The following is an 18451-nucleotide window of genomic DNA, read 5'->3' on the forward strand; positions in this document are numbered from 1 at the left end:
GTCTTATCATACAATATGTATTTCCATATTCATCATATTATAAAAAAAGACACATATCACTTATACCAGAGAAAAATTTTGTGGAAATTGAGTAAAGAATGTCATGGTTCAATCTGTATTCATATTCCATAAGTTCCTTCTATGGTAATGGATAGCCTTTCCCATGATGAGTCCCTTGGAGTTCTCCTGGATCCTTGCATTGCCAATAATGGTTAAGTCATTTACAGTTGATCATAGTAATATTGCTGTTACTGTGCACTGTAGTGCCTTTTTAAATATTTCAGGGGGACAAATATAACTTTTAGACTGTCATCTATTATCTCTCTTTCTTAATAACTGATTGATAAACCCTTATTGACTGTAAGGATCCTTTATATTGCCTCATATCGCTTCTCAAAATCAAATCATATTTGCTAAATGCAGCAGTCTCTTTATACTGATCATAAATCTTTGGTTTTTCTCATATTTAAAATTCTATAAACAGCAGAACAAAAAAAGATCACATGTAAAACTTTGGATCTCTATTTCATTTTGCTTATTTTTTTTAAAAGAAAGTATATATTAAATCCACACAAGTACTTTCAAAACTCCTGCTCTATTTTGGAACTTTGCCCAAAGGGCCATAAAACTGTGTATATCTTTTGACCCAGTAATAGTAGTACTAGTCTGTATCCCAAAGAAATCAAAGAGAGGGGGAAATGACTTACTTGTACCAAAATATTTATAGAGCTCTTTTTGTGCTGGTAAAGCATTATAAACTGAGGTGATGTTTATCTATTTGGAAATGGCTGAACAAGTTGTGGTATATAATTGTTAAGCAACGCTATTGTGCCATAAGAAATGACAAACAAGATGATCACAAAAAATAAAAAATCCTAGTAAGACTTATATGAAGTGATACAGAGTCAAGTAAGCAGAACCAGGAGAATGTTGTACATGATAAAGTAACAACAATCATGTGTGATGATCAGCTGTGAATGACTTACATATTATCAGCAATGCAAGGATCCAGGACAACTAAAGGGTCTCATGATGAAAAAAGCTATTTGCTGCCATTGGAGGAACTGATAGAGTCTGAACGCAGATTGAAACATACCATTTTCCACTTCATTTACTTCATGAATTGTTTTCTAATATAAGTGATATGTGTCTTTAACAACTTGACAAGCATAGAACTATGTATTGCTTGACAGCACATGTATAACCTATATCATATTGTATAATGTCTTGGGGAGGTAAGAGGGCAGGGAGGGAGAGAACATGGATTCCCAAATGTCAGAAAATAATTATTAAAAACTGTATCTATGTGCAATCTAGGAAAAAATGTAATGAAAAGTTTAAACTGTCCATTGCTTCTATATTGCTTTCTATTCTTCCTATTGTTTTCTATCTTTTTAAAAAATGTTTCTATCTGCCCTGACCAAGGTTCTGATGTTATTTTCAAAGGTATTTGTCCTTACAAGGTTGTTCTGGTGTAAAGTGTTCTCATTCTTCCCTCTTACTCTGTATCAGTGAATAGTGTCCAGAATTCCCTGAAATTGTCTATCTTAATTTCTTATGCCAAATGATATTCCATTCTATTCCATTCATTAACTTAATTTCAAGGTCTTGGGAAACACTGTCATGAAGAAAGTAGGTAGAAGAAAAACAAATATTAACTTAGATTTGGGGGAGTTTTACTCAGGAAACATTCATATTATTTTACCTGAATTAATTACCAGATCTATGTGAATCCTGAATACTGAATTCAAGAAAGCTTTTTGATTCATAAGTCTTGCTAATGGAAATAGTTAAAAATGAGCACATATGGTATTATTTTTACCAAATTATTTTCTCCATAAGTTATATTTATAATAAAGCCATAAGAAAAATATTCATTCATGCCCTCCCTCAAAATCCATACCCTGAAGAGAAGGCATTCATTTGCTTATTACACATCAAGGGACAGAGCAAGGTTATTTATTGGTCTGATAGTTTAGCATCCACCTTATTGTGCATACATAGTTTTAACAAAACAAGCAACACATACTGCATCCTCCCAATGTTCATGGCAGTGCAGTAATGATATAAAATTCTCCAAAGAAAATCAAGGTACCTGGAAATCCCATGAAATACTGGTTCATTTAGTAACAAGTGCTACATTAAAAACAAATATATTTATTACATTATCTTTCCAATATTTTCCAATTATCTTTCCATTTCCAAAAATTATACTTTATCTTTCCAATGAGCTTCTTTAGTATGAGAAATTAACAGTAGAAACAGATCTTCTGGCAATCCTGTAAGTTCCTTGATGTCTGAGAGATGTATCAATAGGCCACAGTCAGTGTTTGCCCTCCCTCAAAATCCATACCCTGAAGAGAAGGCATTCTCTAATACAGGGGAAATAAAACTAAACTTTGGATATGACTTGCTAAAATAAAAAAAAAACAGCAAACAAACCAAAACACCTGGTATGACAGCAAAACTATTGAGCAGAACCAATAGTCCTGGTGGTGAATGAGAAATGGATTTTGGATTGGGCTGATTTACACAGCTCATTTTATTAAATTGTTTTGAATGGAAAAATGCTTCATTATATTTTCTCAGAAATAACTAAAAAGATTACAGAGTTTTACACAGTTTAAAGACACAAAGTGAATGGTGATTGACTAGATGTCACCCCAGGAGTCAGCTTTTAGAAAGCTAGTCCTTGAAGTAGAATGGTACCCTGGCTCTGGCAGCTGATACCAAGGAATGATGCTTGAAGAGGAGGTAGGGAATACGCTGCAGTTAGCCTGTGGACAGAAGAGAGTCCTATTCCTATGTGGACTCTTAGATTCCATAGTTTATCTTCCACTGCTCATGACTCAGCCTTCATAAATGGCAATTTCAATAACATGAAGTACTCTCTCAATTGGTTCTGCAAGAAGGATGCCTTGGGGAGCATACGTCTTCTCATTCTGTTCCTGAATATATTTGGTGATTTTCTTCAGAACCTTCACATAATGTGTTTCCATGTATAAAAGGAGAGTATATGCTGCCAAACAAGCTAAACAGCCTTCAAGATAAGATTGGCCCCCAAGCTTTTCTGCTTCTGCATAAAGGTTATTTAGAGTATGAACTGTTTCTTCAAACTGCTGTTGGTCAATCCAGGTCTCCAATTCGCTGGGGAACTGGCACCAGGTCCCGCTGCTGTAGTTCTGCTGGATGAAGACCTTGGTGGCCACCTGCCCTAATGTGGCATCATGATAGATGGGGCAGAGGCAGGTGCCTCCTCAGTGTCCCTGCAGCAACAGGAATGCCCTGTTTTAAATGGAGGTCTGGCAGGAATAATCTGAGCCTTCCAATCAAAGGGAGGCAGGATGGGTCCCAGGCACCTGGTTCAGGTATGAATTTTAAGGCTGATGTGATCTTGTAGGTAAAGAAGTTCCTAGTGCATGATAGAGAAGTTCAGGAGTGCAACCAGGTGGAAAAGTGCTGGACTATAGGTTCTTTCAGGATAAGGATGGCATTGTACTCTCCTAGGTCTCTGTTAGGGCTAAACACAGACTTCCATATCAGAAGCATTCAGGAAATACTCTATTAATTGTTTTATAAAAATATTCTATTTTCCCAATTACATGTAATAAGAATTTCCAACAAATGCTTTCCAAAATTATAGGATCCAAATTGTCTCCCTCTCTCCCTTCCCTCCCCCTTCCAAAAGGTGGTAAGCAATTTGATGTGTTATACATATATTATCATGCAAAACTTACTTCCATATTGTTCATTGTTGTAAAAGAATAATCATAAAAAAATAAAATCCTCAAATAAAAATATTAATAAACTAAAGTGGAAAAGAATATACTTTGATCTGCATTCCGACTCCAACAGTTCTTTCTTTGGAGGTGGATAGCATTCTTTGTCAAAGAATTGTCTTGGATCTTTAGAATTGTCCTGGATCATTGTTTTTCTGAGAGTAGCAGTCTTTCACTGTTAATCATTGCACAATATAGTTGTTGCTATGTATGGTGTTCTCTTGGATCTTATTTCACTCTCCATCAGTTCATTCAGGTCTTTCCAGCTTTTTCTGAAACCATTATGTTCATTATTTCTTATTGCACAATAGTACTCCATTGCCATCATATAACACAATTTGTTCAGATATTCCCTGATTGATGGACATCCCCTCAATTCCCAGTTCTTTGCAACCACAAAATAAGCTGCTATAAAAATTTTTGTACAAGTAGGTCTCCCCTCCACCCTTTTTACAATCTCTTTGGGATATAGACTTAGTGGTGGTATTACAGAATCAAAGGGTGTGCACAGTTTTGTAATTCTTTGGGCATGGTTCCAAATTGCCCTCCATAATGGTTGAATCAGTTCACAACTCCACCAACAATACATTAGTGTCCCTATTTTGCCACATCCTCTCCAACATTTATCATTTTCCTTTACTATCATACTGGCCATTCTGATATATGTGAGGTAGTATTGCTGAGTTGTTTTAATTTGCATTTCTCTAAGCAGTGGTGATTTAGAACATTTTTTCATATGATTATCAATAGCTTTGATTTCTTTGTCTGAAAACTGCTTGTTCATTATCCTTTGATCATGTGATTTCTATTAGTTTTGTTATGTTAGTAGTATAATATTAACTCAGCCTTACATTCCTGGTACAAATCCCACCAGGTTTTACTGAATGATTCTTATGATATATTGCTGTAGTTTCCTTGCTAGTATTTTATTTAGAATTTTTGTATCTATGCTCATTAAAGAAAATTGGCCAATAATTTTCTTTCTCTGATTTTTCTTTTCCTGGCTTAGGTATCAACACTACATTTGCTAGGACTCTTTCTTTGCCTATTTCCACAAACAGTTTACATAATATTGGGATCAACTGTTCTCTAAATGGTTGGTAGCATTCACTGGCCCTGGGGATTTTTTCTGAGGGATTTCATTGATGGTTTGTTCAATTTCTTTTTCTGAGATGGGATTATTTAAGGATTCTATTTTCTCTGGGTAACTAATAATTTTGTAAATATTTATCCATTTCACTTAGATTGTCAGATTTGTCGGCATGTAGTTGGGCAAAATAGCTCCTAATGATTGCTTTAATTTTCTCTTCATTGGTGCTGAATCCACCCTTTTAATTTTTGATACCAACTATTTGGTTTCCTTCTTTCCTTTTTAAAATCAAATTCACCAATGCTCTCTATCTAATTTATTTGTTTTTTCAAATTCCTAATCTCATTTATTAGTTCAATGATTTTCTTACTTACAATTTTATTTCTCCTCTGATTTTTTTTGTTTTCAATTTGGTCTTTTGTTGGGGATTTGTTCTTTTTCTAGTTTTTTTTTATTTGTATGTCCAATTAATTGGTATGCTTTTTCTCCATTTTATTGATGTAAGGGTTTAGTTTTGTAAATTTTCCCCTAAGTACTGCTTTGGCTGTATCCCATAAATTTTGATATGTTGACTCCTCATTGTCATTCTTCTTTATAATTGTTTATTCTTTCTATATAACTTGTTCTTTGATCACCCCCTTTTTAGAATTAGATTGTTTAGCTTCTAATTAATTTTAATTTCTTTCCATGTAGCCTTATCAATCATAATTTTTATTGCAATATAATCTGAAAAGAATACATTTATTATTTTTGCTTTTCTACATTTGATTGTGAAGTTTTTATGCCCCAATACATGGTCAATTTTTGTGTACTGTGTACAGTTGTGCCATATACTACTGAGAAGAATGTGTATTCCTTTTTTTTTTCCATTCAATTTTCTCCAGAGATCTGTTAAATCTAACTTTTCCAAGATTTCATTTACCTCCTTTATTTCTTCCTTGTTTATTTTTTGGTTAGATTTATCTAGTTCTGAGAGGGGAAAATTGAGGTCCCCCACTAGTATAGTTTTACTGTTTATTTCTTCTTGTAACTCATTTAATTTCTCCTTTAAATCTTTGGAGGCTATATCAATTGGTACATATATATTTGGTATTGCTATTACTTCATTGTTTATGGTACCTTTTATCAAGATGTAATTTCCTTCCATATCTCTTTTAATTAGATCTGCTTTTGCTTTAACTGTGTCTGAGATCATGATTTCTATTCTTGTTTTTTTTTTTTTTTATTTCACTTGAAACATAATAAATTCTTCTCCATCCCCTTACCTTTACTCTGTGTGTGTTTCTTGTAAACAGTCATATCATAGGATTCTGGTTTTTGATCCACTCTGCTATCTGCTCTTGTTTTATGGGTAAGTTCATCCCATTCATATTCACAGTTATGATTACTGTGTAATCCCCTCCATCCTTTTTTCTCCTTTTGATTCTATTTTTTTCTCTCTCCTTTGACTCTGTCTCTTCTCATAAATATTTTACTTTTAGTCACTGTCCCCTCATCCCTCAAGCCTTGGCTTGTAGCATTTCTCAGTTTTCAAGGTGTAAATGATAATAACAATAGTTTATTTATATAGCTTATATATGATAATATGTATTTATACAAATATTTATAACATAAATATATAAAATATAATTGTATATAGTTTCTATTATTTGCCAGACACTGTGCTAAGCATCTTATAAATATAGTAGAGCCTCCATATCTTTGGAAGATGTGGTCCAAGACCTCCTATGGATCGCTGAAACTATGGATATAAGTAAACACCTACTGAATCCCATATATATGTACTCTCTCTGTTCCTGCTCCTTGGCTTCCCTCCTTCCCCACAGACAAACCCTTTAAAAAAGTGATAGTAGAAGCAGAAGAGATTGCGGTGGGGTGCAGATCATTGCCACAAGCAGATATCTGGTGCTTTGAAGGCAGACCTTAAGCACACTGAGTGTATGGAGAACAAAAACCAAAACTTTGGATTAAGAGGGCCCTACTATATTATCTCAATTGATTTTTTTACAATGCCCTCGTTAGGTAAGTGTTATTATAAGCCTTGCTTTATAGTTGAAGAAAATGAGGACAAATGACTTGCCCAAGGTCAGATAGCTATGAAGTATTTGAAGTAGAATTAGAACTCAGGATTTGAACTTTCTAACTCTAGACCCAGCAAGTTACCTGCTGCTCCACCTTGTTGCCTCATATAGAACAATTTAACAAATGGCTCTCAGAAACCTAAAGAGCTGGCTCCAGCACACCTCTGCATAGATTTCAGATAAAGCAAAAATGCTTCTAAAAGGAATTAGTATTTTCTGGTATGTTCTTGATTTTTGTTCTCAGAAAGAGTCCTGCAGTTCTTTGGGTTGGCAATTTTTGGCTCTGAGAGACAATCTATTTGAGTTCCTGGATCACATTGGCCTGTAGGAGCTATAATAATGCAAGGATAGAAGATTGACCAACCATGGGGAGGGTGAGGTAAGAGCTCTGTCTCTGGGGAAGAGGTCCATAAACAATGACTAGTACTGGGCTAGGAACCCAGTTAAATCATCTGCTTGCCTGACCAAACAACAACAACAACAACAACAAACTTAGGTGGAGGGAAAGGAGTGGGAGTATTCTAAACATATTGCCTGAATGGGGGGTTTGCTGCCTTCAGATACTCAAAAAAGGGGGTTTGTAGTGCTACTTGTTTTTCAAGGATAACAGCTTCTATAGCTCAAGGTATCTGGAGCCCTCTACTGGAAGCCTTGGAATATGACAAGAAGCTTTGACTGAAGTTAGACACCCCTCCACATACCCCCCCCCCCACCTCCCGCCCCATCCTACCCTACCCCCTCTCAAAACTCTCCAAATGAAAAACAAATAAAACAGCCCCCCCAAAAAAAAACACAACTGGATCTCACAATTTGATCACATCCTCTTTAGGGGTGGGCTAACATGGTTAGGAAAGCCCCCAAAGGCAATGGATGGATGAATGGGAGGGTCATTCCTTTCTGGGGTTGGTAGGAGAGCAGAAAAAAAGTAGGAGAGAAGAAAAAATTATCATCAAAAAAACACCAAGATTCAAGAAAAGAGAATAGGGAGAGAGAAATGCAATGAAAAACCCTGGGAGAAGGGGATCCCTACAATGAAAGCATGGCAAACCATGCCAAATGCTGCAAGAGATCAAGAAATACAATGAATCAGAAAAGTCAATCAGCTTTGAAAACTAATATATTAGTAAAGGAGAGCACTTTTTTCCTACTTGAAGGATGAGATCAGAAGGCAAATTTCAAGGGACTGACTAATGAGTAAGAAATAAGAAAAAAATGGAGATACTAAGTGCAGATAGCTTTTCCTAAGGGTTTGACCATGATTATGAGTTCTTCGAGGGCAGAGGAGGAGAGAAATGGGATAGTAAATAGTTTTAAAGGAATGGTAGGATTAAATTGTTTTTCTTTTTTATCATAGAAGATCTAGATATATTTATAAGCAATAGAGGAATCAATAAGTAAGAAAAGATGGACCATTTGAGAGTGAGCAAGAATGAACTCTTTAAACCCCAGTTTCTTCACTTGCAAAATGGGAATAATAAGGTTGTTATGAAGATTAAGAAATAATGTTTGATAAGTCCTTTGTAAAACTTAAAGGACTGTACAGATGTCAGCTATTGCTAGTCTCCTAGAACACCTAGTTTCTTTAAATGTGCATGCCCATCTTCCAAGTACTATCCAAAGCCTTATTCTTTTCCAGTTATGAGCATGTTTCCCCTTTTGAAACGATGAGCTATGTGACACAGAGGATAGAGTGCCAGGCATGAAATCAGGGAGATTCATCTTTCTGAGGTCTAATCTAGTTTCCAGACATTTTATAACTGGGAGAACCTAGGTAAATATCTTAATGCCGTTTGCCTCAGTTTTCTCATCTGTAAAATGAACTGGAGAAGGAAATGTCAAACTGCTCCAGTATCTTTGACAAGAAAACCCTAAATGGAGCTATGAAGAGTCAGACACAATTGAAGAACAACAAACTTTGTTTTTACTTATAGGTACATGCATCCTTCCAAAAGAATGTAATTCCCTTGTTTTGTTTTTTGTCTTTGTACCTTCAGCAGACCCAATCTGCCTGTACATAGTAGGTGCTTATTAAATATTTATTGAATTGGATTCATTTTTTCCCTTTGGAGAATTAATGAACTAACACTTTTATGCTGAAAGGGCATGGGTCATTTCTACCTGAGTGACCTGATACATTTCTTGCAAGTGGAATATAGTGCCCTAGACTGATAATTGTAAAGAGAAATTCAACAGGAGTCAATCTGAGATCATACGCTGAAGTAAGGAATGCCATTGATTCATGTAAACGAGATTTTTAATGCTCCCTTTACATTAATCGTAACATGCAGTAATCTTCCCAGCCTACAAAGATGTAAAAGGAAGTAGCTGAAACAGTTATTAATAAGTCTACCTTTAATGGTGACATAATTATTTACCACGGAAACTGTTGCCATTATGCAGTGTTATTAAGGGTTCTTCACTTTTCTGGGATCCCTTTGTTAAGTTTAGTCAGAGGATATAAAAGACAAAATGAGTGACAATTAAGAACTCATAGAGAGGGAGTCTTCGATAAGCTGTCTGCTGCAGTGTGATGTGGAGGAAACTCATATTTTCTGCAATATAAAATCATTTGCTCAGAATTAGAGGGAACCTTGATGACTAGTTCAGTAGTTTTTGCCTTTTCTATGTTATGACCTCCTTGGGCAGCCTGGTGAAGCCTGTGTACCCTTCCTCTGTTTTAAAATGATTAAAAGAAATGCTGAATTTCAATGACAGGCTAGAGAAAAGAAAGACCCATCCAAGTTTATGGACTTACTGAAGTGCATCGGTGGATACCTTGTTTGTCCATGAACCCCAGATCAAGAATGCCAATCTAATTGAACTCCATATTTATGAAATATGAAAGTAGTCCTCAACATCTCCAACCATCAGCCATCTAGGTTCCATCTGGTCTTCGGTGATGGGGAACTCAATGTATCTCTAGACAGCCCACTCCAGTTCAGATTGTTTCCATTATTAGGAACTCATTTACTTAAACTGAATCAAAATCTGTCTCCCTGTCTCCATATCACTCCTTGTTGGTCCTGATTCTATTCTCTGAGGTACACAGAGAAAGTCTAAACTCTATTACATGAGAGCTTGTCAAATATTTGTCTTTCCTTTTGGAGGCTAAACATTTCCTGACCCTTCACCTAATCCTCATATGTGATTTTTGAGTGCCCTTGATATCCTGGCCACCATGCCCACTACAGAACACCAGCAGAGAAAAGATTTTCATTGCTAACCATCATCCAATCCTATAAATACTTAGTAAGCACTTGGAGGCAGTTAGATGGCTCAGTGGATAGAGCACTAGGCTTGGATTGTGGAAGAGCTGAGTTCAATCTAGCCTCAGTGAATCACTAGCTGTGTGATCCTGGACAAGTCACCTAACTGGATAAGGAAATGGAAAACCATTCCTGTATTTTTGCCAAGAAAACCCCATATGGAGTCACAAAGAGTGGAATAGGATTGAATAACAAAAACATTTACATGTGTTAGGCACTGTGCTAAGAGCTGGGGATTTGAAAAAGAAAATGGCTCATGGATGACCAGGGTGTCTATAGATGTACTTTAGTGAGTCCATAAACTTGGATGGGTCTTTCTCTTCTCTCACCTCTAATTGAAATGTAGCATTTCTCCTAATCATTTTAAAACAGAAAGGAAGCTAAAAAGATATGATTATGAAATTGGAGAGAGCCAGATGTTAGCCCATCCTAGAGGGCATAATGAAGATGATGGTGGAGCCAAAACCAAGTTGAAATCAAAACTGCAGAAGATGTAGCAATAGAAGAGATGATGGGAGATTTTGAGTCCTCTAAAAAGGGAGGTTGTCAGAGGAGCATTTTGCTCCCCCCTTTGGGCCTCCAGGGCAGCTGTGGATAGAATGAGATAGTGGATAGAGTGCTGGGTCTAGAATTGGGAGTTCAAATCTAGACTCAGACTCTTCCTACCTATGTGACTCTGGGCAAATCACTTAACCCTATTTGCCTCAGTTTCCTCATTTGTAAAAGGAACTGGAGAAGGAAATGGCAAACCACTCCAGCATCTTTGCCAAGAAAACCCCAAATGGGGTTACAAGGAGTCAGACATGACTAACAACTATACCTCCAATGTGAGAAGCTGTAACAACTGAGAATATTAATGAAGTGTGACTAGCAAAGCTGAAGCAATTTCCAAGATGATGAGTTTCCTGTTGATGAAATTTTCTTGTTGAATTTATCTAGGCTGAACATGATGATGGTGGAGTTGAAAGCAAGAAGAGCCGTGAGTGGCAAAATGCCATGCTTGGGTCATATGTGATATGTGATTATTACAAGTGGGATTTTGATTAAGGTTGTGTCTACATTCCCATTCATGTAACTATTATGATGGCTTCACTTATAAATTAAAACACAGAAACTGGATCTTTAAACTTAGCCCATTATTTATTTGAATTGTCTGCTCAATTCACCCAAAATGATCTATGTCAGCTGTCAATTGTAGACATAACCAAAGGCCTCATAAAAGTTTTCCCCTAGTTATTAGCCCTATTAAAAATGGGATAGAGGGGCAGCTGGGTAGCTCAGTGGAGTGAGAGTCAGGCCTAGAGACAGGGGGTCCTAGGTTCAAACCCGGCCTCAGCCACTTCCCAGCTGTGTGACCCTGGGCAGGTCACTTGACCCCCATTGCCCACCCTTACCAATCTTCCACCTATGAGACAATACACCGAAGTACAAGGGTTAAAAAAAAAATGGGATAGAATCTAGTACTTTCCTGAGGCCAAAGTTGGGTAAGAAGTAAACTACTATTCTGGTATCTTCACTCTGGAACATTTTGTTAGAAGCTTCCTTTGTCTACTGTTCTGATTCATTTGGCATCCTTTAGTTGAAGAGTGATTCAATTAAAAACCCAATGTCTGTTGGCTGCATGCCTTCAGGCAGTCTCACAAGCTGTCCTTTTAGTCTGGAATTCATTCCCCTAACATCACCTCTTATAGAATCCTTAGCTTTCCTCTTGGCTCTGTTGAAGTGCCACCTTCTCTGTGAGTCTTTCCTTGATCTTTTTTTATTGGAAAATACAAAACACCTGAGCTTGACCCTTAAAGCCCTTCAATTCTGATTTCCACTTGCTTTTCTGCCTACAGCAGATAGAGGGCCTGGCAGGGAATCAGGAAGATTCATCTCCCATTTACTGGCTGGATGACTTTGGGCAAGTCATTTAACCCCTTTTGCCTCAATTTTCCCATCTGTAAAATGAGCTGGAGAAGGACATGGCAAACCGTTCCAGTATCTTTGTCAAGAGAACCCCAAATAGGTCATGAAGAGTCAGAAGTGACCGAAACAATTGAACAACTAAATGGTTATTGCACATTACTCCTCTTCACATACTATCTTGCAAATGACCTACTTGCTATAATAGCCCAACTGAATGAATGCCCCATCACCCATTTCTGAGCCTTAGCACAAACTCACCCCTATGTGCTGACTGCCTCCTTGCCTCAATCTATCCCTTTAAACCCCTAGTTTCTTTTAAGGCTCAGGCTATGTCTCAGTCCCTATAGGAAGCTTTCCCTAGTGTTCCTTCTCTCCTTTTCAATGGACATGTACATACTTATCTGTGTGGCAAGTCTTAACACATGAGTAGAGTGTTTCTGAAGGGTTTCTTCCACATGAGAGAGCCTGAGGAGCCCAATTTTAAGAGAGTCAAGATGATACATCATGCAAGTGCCTTGTAGGGACATACATATATGTATGTATATATATAATTCAAATATATATTTAATATTTTTATTTTAATAAAAATTATATATATAAGTTTTCTGAAGTTACATTATCCATTTTATCTCTCTACCTTCTTCCCTCTCCCCTCCTTGAGCTGAAAAGCAATTTAACCTGAGTCACACAAAACTGTATATATATTTTATATAGAGAGACTTTTATTTTACTGGTTCTGATCTTATAATCACATGGTTAGGAGAAGCCTTTTTGATTGGCTGCATGGCCAGAACAGGTGTAACAATAAAAAGAGCCAGTAACCGATGTTTGAAAGAAGGGAGATAGAGAAAGTCTATATGGTGAGTCTCTCTTCCAGCACTCCCCTGGGGCCAAATATACACTAGGAGACTTTAAGGGGGTGTCACCCTGAAACTAGGTGACCCAGATGGCCATGCTGCCCCACAGGAGTTAGGGGCAAGGCTTCTCTATAAGATGAGGTATGTGGTACCCCAATCTGATTCTGAATAAGGACAGGGTTCACACAAACCTACCCCCATCAGTTAATTTCACAGCAGGTGGTCTGGCTTCAAGATGGAGGTAGCCAGACCAAGCTGTGGTTCCCCTCTCCCTTGTTGTCTCTCAGGCACTCTAGAACACTATCTGACTGATGAATGATTTTTATTATTTGGAAATCAGGGATTAGGGAAAGGGGTGAAGGGCAGAGGGATTTGGGGGTGCCCTTTTCGCTATTGTTATGGGGTCTGTCACTTGGGTGGGATCTCTAGTGGGTCCCTTCACCAAGCTCCTTCTCCTTCTGTTTTTCTATTTCTATCCTTTTCTATAATTTTAAGGTTTGACTGAAAAAGAGTCAGCAAGGCTGGGTAATGGGAGAAGAAGACTAAGAGATCACTCTCAAAATGGAATCCAAACTTAGCTGACTCAATGGTTGAAGTCTTGATGGGAGAGATGCGGTGGAATGACTTTGATCAGGGAATCAGAGTTTTAATTTCCAAAAGAAAGATCCTCAGGAAGCACTCAGGACTGAATCCAAGCTGGGATGTCCTCTTCTTCTCTCCTCCCAGTCCTCTGCCCAAAGACCTCTCCTCTCTTTTGTTCTTCCCAGTCTCCTTCCCAGAATTCCCTCTGGTCTCAGCTGTCAGCAACTATCAGCAACTGACTTCTCTGGCTCCTTTTTCCCCATCCCCCTTGTACAGATCCCATCCTTACACAGGGGATGCCTTTAAAAGGCACTAGTGACTGAAGATCAGCCATTATTCTCTTTGGCTACTGGCTCCTTACTGATAGCAGCCAATGTGAGACAATTCTATAGGGAACAGACCCTGGAGTGTCTCCCTGCTGAGACTATCTGGCCACATGAAAATGAGACGCAGTCCTGTTGCCTTGCTCTATGTTCTATTCCATTTTAGATGAAGGGACTGGAGATTCTGACCTTATGAACTTTGGAAAGGTTAGGAGATCAGGACTCTGGGAGAATCCTAGCATTTTGATGTTCTAATATCCTGGCTTGGGTCTGTAGCCAGCCTAGCACAGTAGATACCCTTAGTAGCAGAGAGTGACCTCTGGGGGTGATCTTCAAGACAGCCCTGTGGCAGCTGACAAAAGGCACTTTTATGAGCAGTGCAGTACTTGGATCTGATATTAGTGGTCCTGATGTTGCTGTAGGGAGTGAGCTAAGCTTGAGCCCATTTTCCCCTGAGTTAAAGGTGGCATAGTGGAAAGTATACTCTTAGGGTGCCTGGTTGGGGTGGGGATATTTGTACTTTTGCTCTTTCTATGTCTTCCTGTGTAAAAGCTAATGGAAATAAAGTGGATAAATGGACCTGGAGTGCTAGTCACTGGAGGCCAGCTTTGGGGGAACATAAGTTTGATTCATTGGCAATAAAAAAACGACATGTCCAAGTCCCTCAGAGTAGGGGTGTGAAGGGGAAATATAGCTGCCCTATTGTGAGATAATGAGTCAGGCCATCTTCACCATCATCTACCTACCGATTATATCCAGTCTGTAGAATCCAAGATTCTTAAGGAAAATGATTATTTTTCTTCTTATATTTCTATCTCCAAAGATGTTCACATTGGCTTGTACATACTAAGTGTTTAATATGTTGCTTGTTGGAATGGATGATAATGATAACTAGAATTTACATAGTGCTTTAGGGTTTACAGAGCATTTTACAAATATCTCATTTTATCTTCTCAATAACCCTAGGGGTTGATACTATTATTATCCTCATTTTACAGATGAGGAAACTGAGGCAGACAGTAAAGTGAGTCAACCATGGATCACACTGAGAATGTAAATGTCTGAGGCTAGATTTGATCGCAGGTCTTCTTGACTCCAGGCTTAGCACTATCTACTGCATTACTATTATGATTAAAATTCTCTATAAACATTATATTAATTTATAATTATTAGTAAAAGTTGGAGAGAGAATCACATAATCACCTGGCTGCACCTAACTTTTTTTTTTTTGTCATGCTTGTTTCTTCCTAGCCAAAAGCACAGGTAGTTCCAGGAAGAGTCTCCAGCCCAAGAGAGGGTTACATTTCCTCCCCACTCTTTCTGAAAACCCCCATGATGTCCTTGCTCCTGAGTCTCTTTGGTTGGGCAGACTTGACCTCAGTCCAGGTCAGAGCCCAGTTTTCCAGGATGCCAGGAGTCCCATGAGACTTGGGCCATCCTTTTCTGGGATGCCAGGGAGCCAAAAAGCCTCTGGCATCCTCCCGTAGTACACATGCATGCCTAGTCAGTCAAAAGGTGGAACTGATACTGACCAAAATGGGTTTTCAAACAGAATAAGATGTACAATTTATATTAAAGTCACCCATTACCTAGGTACTAACAACTACTGTTCTCTCCATCCCAGATTGCCTGAATTTAGTTCTTTGAGTAGATATTCTCACCACCCCTGTCCAGACCCAAGTAAAACTCTTTGAAGGTGGAAATGGTCTTTTTTTTTTTTCCAGCACCATATCAAGCACCCAGGACAGGAGAAGGCATTTAATAAATGTTTATTGAATGAATGGATGAACTAATATAGATTTCTCATTTCTTTCAATTTCTAATGAAATCTGCTGGTATATTAAAATAGATTTTTAGTTCACAAAGGATTAAAATAATAATGTGTGACTAATTATGGGCAATTGAAGAAGAATCTAATTATATTGCTAAACAATACTTAAACAGTTGGCAAACAAACATCACTTATAGGAAGTAGCAACTGATCACATTGCATTTATAACTTTGGGGCCAGCCCTGTGATTTCAATGGGTTTAGACATTCCCTATGCACTAACCCTTTCTACCCCAAGCAGATCCGCAACTTATCTGTAATTCCTGGTCACAGGGAGTTGTTGTGGGCATACAAAAGTTAAATACTTGCCAGAGTTAAAATGTTAAGGTATGTCTGAGTCAGGCTCTTTGTAGTCCTAGATTCTAAATACAGCCCACTCTTCTCTGTCATACTGTCTTTGGAACACATCATAAAGAAAAAAAATTAAAGTGGATAAACATGAAGGGATGATTCATGTCTTAGTATACTGAAACAGAGTACTAAGACTAAGGAAGAAGTATTTATATGTGCTAGTGAAGATGTTAAAACACTGATTTTTAAAAAGGTTTATGTCACTCCTTGAAGATATCTCTCTGCCCACTGGGCCGTCCTTTGTAACAAAGAATAAGAGAAAGAAGAAAAAGTCAGTTCAGCAAAACTAACAAGCATATCACGTGTTTGATGTGCAGTATTTTACCCTCGTAGTAAACTCCAGCCTGAACTACTTCTGCAAAGAAGAGAGACACTTCTCCACTCTTCTGAGACCAGAATTAGTTGTTATAATTACAAATAAAATCTTCCAAATATGGTGGTACTGTATATGGAACTTGGTGGCCAGTTGGGGTGCTTCCATGAAGATTAGAAGGGGGAATGACTAGGATATATTGGTACATTGATGGAAAGAAAGTTCTGCACTGGAGATCAAGCATAGCCAGAGTCAAACCTATTGATTACTTTGAGCTCTTATGCTTATCATAAGATCATGCAAGTCAAATCTTGCCTTAAGTACTTCCTCACTGTGTGACCCTGGGCAAGTCATTTACCCCCCATTGCCCAGTCCTTGCCATGTTTCTGTGTTCTAATCAATACACAGTTTTGGGTTTAAGGGGGAAAAAGATAATCTAAGCATACATTTCAGTCTGAAAGGACTTTTGAAGCCACATAGTCTAATTGCTGCATTTTATAGATGAAGAAACTAGGTCTTAAACTTAGAGGTTAAGTAGTCATACAAGTTCTAGTTATTGGAAGCAGGATTTGAACCCAGGTTCAATTATTCTTTCCGACAAACCATTTGGTTAACTCCCCTAACATTTTCAACCTTGGCTTATCTGAGTTTTCTTGGCTTGATAATAGTTGAGTATTTCTGACCACTGCTTTCCAGCTCTGTCCTTCATTCTAATGACCTTTTGCAGAATGGCAATTTCCTGTCATGCTGAGGGAACATTACATTTGGCCATTAATACTTGCTTGGATGCCATTTATGGATAGAAAGTGACAGTTGTTATGATTTTTCTGCACTGATGCCTTGAGCTAAGATAAACTGTGGTTTGTCTGGTGCAAAAATTGCTTTTATCTTATTGTACTTGCTTATACGAATATGTAAGGACAAAGCCATGTAAGAGACAATCTATAAATGAAAATTTACTAAAGCTTTGGATTTATGACAAGATAGAATTTCTGTCTATGAAAGAATGATAAAGAAAGAATAGGAAGCAATGGGGGGGGAGAAAAGATCAGCAAGGATAGGACTCTTGATTAGTAAATATGAATATATCAGCATGTTTGTCTAAATATCACCAACATAACAAGAATTAAAGAAATGCAAGACCCTATGTATAATTATTCATTGATAAAAGTTCATTCTTTTTCACTGTTTAATTTATTATTGATTTTTTATCTTGTTCTTGAGTAGATGTTAAAACATTTAAATAGAGAGTGGAGGTAATACAATGCAGTAAAATGATAATTCAGGAAACCTGGGTTCTAATCCCATTTCTGCCACTAGCAACTTTAGATATATATAGAAATGTATATATGCATATATTTGAATAATCATGAAGGGAAACAGAGGAATACGTGACAAATTATTCCTTAATTAATTATTATTATTATTATTAGTAGTAGTAGTAGTAGTAGTATTAGTAGTAGTAGTAGTAGTAGTAGTAGTAGTAGTAGTAGTAGTAGTAGTATGTTCCANTAGTAGTAGTAGTAGTAGTAGTAGTAGTAGTAGTAGTAGTAGTAGTAGTATGTTCCAGACTAATAATAAGAAATATTACTGGACTCAAGGGGCTGGGTTGTCGTATACTTAAAATACCCAACATACAGTATAAGTTAGATATGGGGCAGATATGTATTATGTATACACAAAAGCTACCCATAAAACTTTTTGACCAACTGACATTATCAGAAAGCCTTAAAACTGGATTCTGTAACTTATAATTTCTATTTTATTCTGTGAGTATTGTCAGAAAATTAAACAAGCCGAATCAGGAGCAGAATTAAATATTATTCACACTTTGTCATGAAGGACTGCTGAATAGATAGTGTTACAGTTTGCCTTTGCTATGCATTGTCCAAGGACTGTATTCCAGGTTCACATCTTCTGGTCTCAGTCTTTTGATCAATGTTTATCTTCCCCAATTCAGAAATTGCCTTTGCCCTCATTCAATTCCAACTGATGGACTCAGGATCTTTACCCTCTCAAGCTGAAGACGTTGCCTCCAAGACTGGACAATTCTATTTCAGAACCTCTATCC

At 37.4% G+C, this 18451-nt stretch overlaps 1 pseudogene; it reads right to left on the reverse strand.

The window, feature by feature from the left end:
• Nucleotides 1–2842: 2842 nt before the first annotated feature.
• Nucleotides 2843–9343, reverse strand: LOC123252337 (annotated as a pseudogene).
• Nucleotides 9344–18451: the final 9108 nt, after the last annotated feature.

This window comes from Gracilinanus agilis, chromosome 6 (genome assembly GCF_016433145.1).
Source record: "Gracilinanus agilis isolate LMUSP501 chromosome 6, AgileGrace, whole genome shotgun sequence".
Lineage (NCBI taxonomy): Eukaryota > Metazoa > Chordata > Mammalia > Didelphimorphia > Didelphidae > Gracilinanus > Gracilinanus agilis.